This window comes from Anabrus simplex, chromosome 4 (assembly GCF_040414725.1).
Source record: "Anabrus simplex isolate iqAnaSimp1 chromosome 4, ASM4041472v1, whole genome shotgun sequence".
In the NCBI taxonomy this organism is placed as follows: domain Eukaryota; kingdom Metazoa; phylum Arthropoda; class Insecta; order Orthoptera; family Tettigoniidae; genus Anabrus; species Anabrus simplex.
The window spans coordinates 13,412,925-13,419,893 of NC_090268.1; positions in this window are offsets into that span (position 1 = coordinate 13,412,925).

The window sequence follows — 6,969 nt, forward strand, 5'->3', positions numbered from 1 at the left end:
TGATGAGGAATGAATTGATGAATATGAATTTAAAACAATCAGTGAATAAGACGCGCAATGCATTACATTCCCATAAACAATATTACTGACCAAGGGACTGTTTCCATAGCCCAATCCTGAATCGATGGTGCTTGTCTATGACAACGATCCCGCATAATGGCACTTATCACTAGTAAAGGAGAACCATGGTATTTCTCAAGTTGCGATACTAATCAAAGGTAGCGTAAACTCACGGTGTTCCAAATATTATGGTACTTCTCACAAGTATTGTACCTCGTACAGGTAACGCAGACCCATGGTGTTTCTCACACAATGATGCCACTCATAGCCAACGCAAACCAATGAGGTTCCTCACCTATGTGTACTAATCACGGGCGCGGGTATTCCCGTGGTGTTCCTCACGCAGTGGGTACTAATCACAGGCAACGCAGACCGACGAAGGCCCACATATAGTGGTACAACTCACAGGCAACGCCCAGACCCGTGGTGTTGCTCACATGTGTACGACTCACGGGTACTGGAAACCCATAGTTCACACACACACACTCCTGTTACTAATCACAAACCTATTGTATACCTAATTTAGTGGTACAACTCGCGAGTAAAGGCCACCCATGGTGTTCGCCGCGTGATGGTACTAATAAAAAGTAGCTTCATGGTTCTAAGACAATTATCCCTTGGTCGCCCCTTTTAGTCGCCTCTCACGACCGGCAGGGGTACCGTGGGTATATTGTTCGTCTGCGTCCCCCACCCACAGGGGCTAGAGAGAGAGGAAAAAGAAGAAGAAAGAAGGGATCCGTCACCTCGAAAAATGAAGTAACTGACGAAGAAAGGCAAGGGCCACGAAGGGCATGAAAATGAAAGACTCCTTAGGCCTATAGTGCTCTAATACCGTTGACGTAAGAGGTCGGACAGGATAGATGAAAGTGAGGAGCCTGGCAAAAGTAAGTGGAAGCGATGATGATGCTTGGTGTTTAAAGGGGCCTAACATCTTGGTCATCGGCCCCTATGGTACGAAATGAAATAACAAAATTTTCAAAATCATCCACTGACCAAAATGTTTACAAAAATGTTATGAAGAACTAATGGATGTACATAAACCCAACAAAGAACAAAACAAAAACAAAAAAAAACACATAAAACAATAAACAGTGGATCAGACTCAAAAAAGATCTGTCTGAAGGGGTGCAAAATCCAAGTCTAAGGCCCCACAGAATGGTGCAGGTCACGAGTAAAGTAGAACCATGGTATTTGTCATGTTGGGGTACTAATCAAAAATAGCGAACACTCACGGTGTTCCACACTAGATGGTACTACTCACAAGTATTGTACTTCGTACAGGTAACGCAGACCTATGGTGTTTCTCACACAATGGCGCCACTCATAGCCAGCGCAAACCGATGAGTTTCCTCACCTAGGTGTACTAGATGATGATGATGCTTGTTGTTTTAAGGGGCCTAACATGGAAGGTCGTCGGCCCCTAATGGAAGGAGCTGAGCGACATGAGATATGAAGTTAAGATTTTTAAACGCATCCACTGACTACGGTAAAAAAAATGGTGATGAAGAAAAATGAGTATGAGATTAAAACAATCAGTGGATCTAATTCGCAATGCCTTATTTTCTAATAAAATGAGCATATATATATAGGAGACAAAGGAATAAGGCATCGCCTGCTAGTACAAATGTATATACATAGTTTACATTAGATTTTAAAATAACACATTAATTTGCGCAACACAAACTAAAATGAAGTCAATAGGATAAAAACGTAATTGACACAAATACACTAGCACAAAGGACAAAGTTACACACAATAAAACAGATCATTATTAATCATAAAGAGGATGACGAGGTCTGCTGACTGCTCGTCATCACGAAGGATAAGGGATATTGTACTCGGGAGGTTCACACTACGGCGAAGATCGACCAGGTCCACACACTCCGTAAGGACGTGTACCACGGTAAGATGATCGCCGCAAGTACACACCGGAGGGGGTTCTCCTTTCAGTAGATGGGAGTGAGTCAGGATACCGTAGCCGATCCGAAGACGACATAATACTACAGTACAGCTTATCTCCGCGAAGCCCGAAGGGAAGTCATCCATACCTTCGTTGTACCTTTTATCGCTCTCAGGTTATTTGCAAGAGGAGTGGTCTGCCACTCCATCTCCCAATGGAACAAAACCAGATGTCTCAGCTGAGAGCGTACATCACATGCTGGAACCTTGAAAAAGACGGGGGCAGTGTAAGTGCCTCCTTGACAGCCTGATCTGCTAATTAATTTCACTCTACACCCATGTGGCTTGGGAGCCACATAAAAGTGATTCTGGTGCCGGCATCCGAACACCCGGCTAGCAGGTCCTGGACTCGCTGCACCACAGGGTGTCGAGGGAAACATGTATCGATAGACTGTAGCGAGCTCAAGGAGTCAGTAAACAGAAGAAAGTATAGGCGTCCATTGGACAGTGCGTACCGCAGAGCTTCACAGATAGCATAGAGCTATGCCTTGTACACACTACAGGTTTCCGGGAGAGCAAAAAGAAACCTCTCATTGTCGACAACGAACGCACAGCCCACCTTCGTTTCTGCCCTTTAAACATCCGTGTAGACGACGACTGAACCTCGATAGCGGCCAACAACGGAAAGGAAGAGCCTCCGATAAATCGAAGGGTCCATGTATTCTTTCGGGCCAGTGTGCAAATCCAGGATTATTTCAGGTCGTCGTACTACCCACGGAGGTATCCCACTTGCTTTTCTGACAAGGCAAGGAGCCGAAGGTACGTCAAACAATTCGTCCCTGCTATCCAAGCGTATCCCAAGCAGCGTACTGCAAACGGTTGCCATTGTAGTACACGCAAGGATAGCTTGGATGAAGTGGCATCTGTCGCAAATTAGCAGCATACGTAAGTAGGAGTTGCTGACGGCTCAGGTTTAAAGGCGGTACCCCAGACTAAGCGAGCAGGCTGGCAATGGGGCTTGTACGAAAAGCTACCGTCGCCAACCTAACCCCGCAGTGATGGATGCTGTTCAGCTTCGCAAGAACGCTTGGTCTTGCTGAGCCGTATGCTGCACTGCCGTAGACTAGCCGAGATAAAATATGTGCCCTATAGAATCGTAAGATCACCGAGAGGTCAGCCCCCAAGAAGTGCTGCTAAGAAACTTCATGATATTCAGCTTCTTAGTGCATTGCACTTTCAAGTTTCGCACATGTGGCTCCCGCGATAATTTGTTATCGAAAAGGAGCCCAAGAAATCTGTAAGTGTCAACTACAGGAATAGCTACATTTCCTAAATAAAGTTCAGGAGGAGGGTGAAGAGGACTTTGGCGACAAAAGTGGACAACCAGGTCTTTGTGGTGGAAAAACGAAAGCCATGTTCGAAGGTCCACTGCTCCACTCTCCTAATAGCTTGCTGTAATTGTCGCTGCCATATTACGCGAGCTATAGTGTAGCGCAAAGTCGTGCACATATAGCGACGGTGTGACAGCTGTACTAGCAGCAGCAACAATATCGCTTATGGAAATCGCGAACAGCGTGACACAAAGGACCGATTCTGTGGGGCTCCCTTTTCTTGAACGTGGTATTGTCCTCCCTACTCGGACACGGAATAGACGGAGGGACAAAATATTCGCAATAAATACCGGCAAGTTTCTTTGGAATCTCCATTGATGCAGGACTGAAAGGATACCATATCGCCAAGTGGTGTCGTAGGGCTTCTCCAAGTCAAAGAAAACAGCTACCAAATGCTGTTTGTGGAGAAACGCATCCCGGATGGAGCTCTGCAGGCGTACCAAGTGGTCAGTGGTCGAGCGAGCGGCTCGAAAACCACATTGGTACTCGGACAAGAGTTCTTGTTTCTCCAGACACCACACATGTCGGCGATTGACCATCCTCTCAAATAGCTTACACAGGCCGTTTGTCAGTCAATTCGGTCTGTAACTTCCTGCATACTTAGAATCTTTGTCAGGCTTGAGGACAGGAATGACTATGCCCTCTCGCCACTGAGACGGAAAATCACTCTCTATTCAGACTCGGTTGAACACACGAAGGAGATATATTAGACTAGCATCACTAAAGTGTTTCAACACCTGGTTATGGATGTTGTCCGGTCCAGGAGACGTGATCTTGTAAAGATCAAAGGCGCAGCGGAGTTCCCACTCCGTAAAGGGCACGTTGAACTCCTCTGAAACTTGAGTGGCAAAACTAAGGTTATTACGTTCTGCCTCCCGCTTCAGAGCGAGGAAATCACGATGGTAATTCCCGGAGACAGATACATCCGCGAAATTACTAGTTACATGGTTAGCATTCGAGAGTGTGTCACTGACGATATTGCCTGCTATGGAGATTCCCGGTACAGAAGATGATCCGTGGATACCCGTAATACGTCGAAGCTTAGTCCACACTTGAGATGATGGAGTATGTGACGCCATAGACGACACATATCTCTCCCACGAAGCCTTCTTACTTTGTCGAATAAGAACTCACGCCTGATCGAGGAGTTTCTTAAATTTTACAAAGTTGGCCACAATAGGCTGTCTACGGTAACGTTTATGAGCGCGACGGCGTTCTTTGATGGCTGCTGCTATTTCATCGGTCCACAAATGGAACGAGTTTACGGCGAGGAGTCCCCGAGAAGAACGGAATAGACTCCTCAGCAGCAGTAAGAATAACTTGGGTGATGTAAGTTATTTCCTCCCCGACGGTCCGCCTGATATCGTCGTTAAGGACAGCCAGTGATGTGTACTTTGGCCAATCAGCATGTTTAAAAATCCATCGAGGAGGGGCCTCGAGGGAATTTTGGTTCATCAAAGTAAGAATGATGGGGAAATTGTCATTGTTACAAAGATCGTCGTGTGTGTTCCACCGAAACAGCGGAAAAAACGTTCGGCTGCATAGACTTACGTCTTTGGGAGAATACTTTCCGTAACGTACACTGAGGTGTGTTCTTTCCCCTGTGTTCAAAATACATAAATCCAGCTCTGTTACTAATGTTTCCAGCTCTCTTCCCCGGGGGCAAGGCGTCTCAGAGTCCCAGATGTGGTGATGGGCGTTAAAGTAGCCCAACAAGAGGAAGGGAGATGGAAGCTGATCTAGAAGGTCAGTAACATTATTGATGTTAAGAGCCTGGTCTGGTGGAAAATAAACATTACGCACTATTGTTATGACAGGCAGCGGAACGCGAACAGCTACGGCCTCCAGCGGGTCCTTATTGGGACCTCCTCGCTGTATTTATCAGAACGGACAAAAATGCCAACGCCACCGGAAGCCCGGTAAGCATAATGGCGTTCTGTCGAGTATAGTCGAAAATTTCTCACTACCGTATGATGACCTGGTCGGAAATTTGTTTGCTGAATACAGGCTATACTCGCCGAATACTCCCTAATGAGCTAGCCCAGCTCATAACCGTTACAATTCCATTGTCACTGTGCCATATTGTAACTGTGACTACTGAGGTTTAGGATAGGAGCAGCGTCATGCTACCTAACTGAACCTACACTCACCTCCCCATCCGAAGATGGAGACTCATGCTCCATGTGCATCTCCCCGTCACTAGACGAGGTGATGCATGCCTTCAATTCCTTCGCCGTAGTCCGGGAGCGGGGTTTCTGCCTACGAGGGGAGCGCGCATGTTTCCCGGAAGGAAGACCTGCTGGCGCAGAATCATGCCCTCCAGATGGAGGGCATGAGGCCCCATTTGTAGTAGATGTGGAAGAACGCCTGGTGAGGGCGCTCCTCTTCCCCGCCGTCGATTCTTGTTTAGACGGGCTGGGAGAGGATTTCCCAGCCCTGGTCGACGATGCCGCCTCCGCCGGCTTAGGCAGGGCTTTCGCCAACCTCGTAGGGGAAGGAGCCCCCTCTGTGCCGGCGTGGGTTTCTTAGCCGGCAGCGTAGAGGCGCGCGGCTGTGAGCTTGCATCCGGGAGATTGTGGGTTCGAATCCCACTGTCGGCAGCCCTGAAGATGGTTTTCCGTGGTTTCCCATTTTCACACCAGGCAAATGCTGGGGCTGTACCTTAATTAAGGCCACGGCCGCTTCCCTCCATTCCTAGGCCTTTCCTATCCCATCGTCGCCATAAGACCTATCTGAGTCGGTGCGACGTAAAGCCCGTAGCAAAAAAAAAATCTTACCCGGCGCAGGCTTATTGGTGATCGAAGGCCGGGATGAATCCGCCTAAGAGCTTGTTCTCTTTGACGCGTTGCTCACAGGAGCAACTGCCGCCTTGGGCGCAGCGATCTTCTGGTAAGGTGTTCCAGTTGAAAATGAGGAACCTGGCAGGGATTGTGCTATCAAGCTGAAGTCTAGTGTCCTGGCCGGTGCATTCAGAGAATTAAACTTACGGCGCGCTTCCTGGTAGGAAAGACCATCCAGGGTCTTGATCTCCTGGATCTTCTTCTCGCTCGGATAGGTCGTTCATTTCCGATCCCGAGGAGAATGAAGACCGGAGCAGTTAGTTCACTTGTACGGAGGTGTGCACTCCTCCGCGCCGTGAGCTACTTTCCCCCATGTACCACACACTGACTGATTCGAACAACGAGATACCACGTGTCCGAATCTCTGGCATTGATAGCATCGCATAGGAGGCGGGATGTACGGTCTCACATCTCAAATATAGGTCGTTACCTTGACTTTCTCTGGCAACACTGACAATTTGAAGGAGACTATGAACGCACCCATGGCTACGTCTTCACCTTTGACTTTGCGTATGATACGCGGACGTGGCTCACGCCACGGTGCTTCATGTCTTCCATCAATTCATCGTCAGTGTTCAGGACGAGATCACGGTGGAAAATAACTCCACGAACCAGATTCTAGGTTTTGTTCCCTTTCAGTTTGATGGGGATGTAGCTAAAGTGGTCGCACTTAAGCAATTGATCGGCTTGGAGCGCAGTGCTCGTCATCAGAAGCAAACCACCACTGCGCATTTTCTTAAGGTCCTCGAGTTCACCACATACACCTTCGATGTACCGAC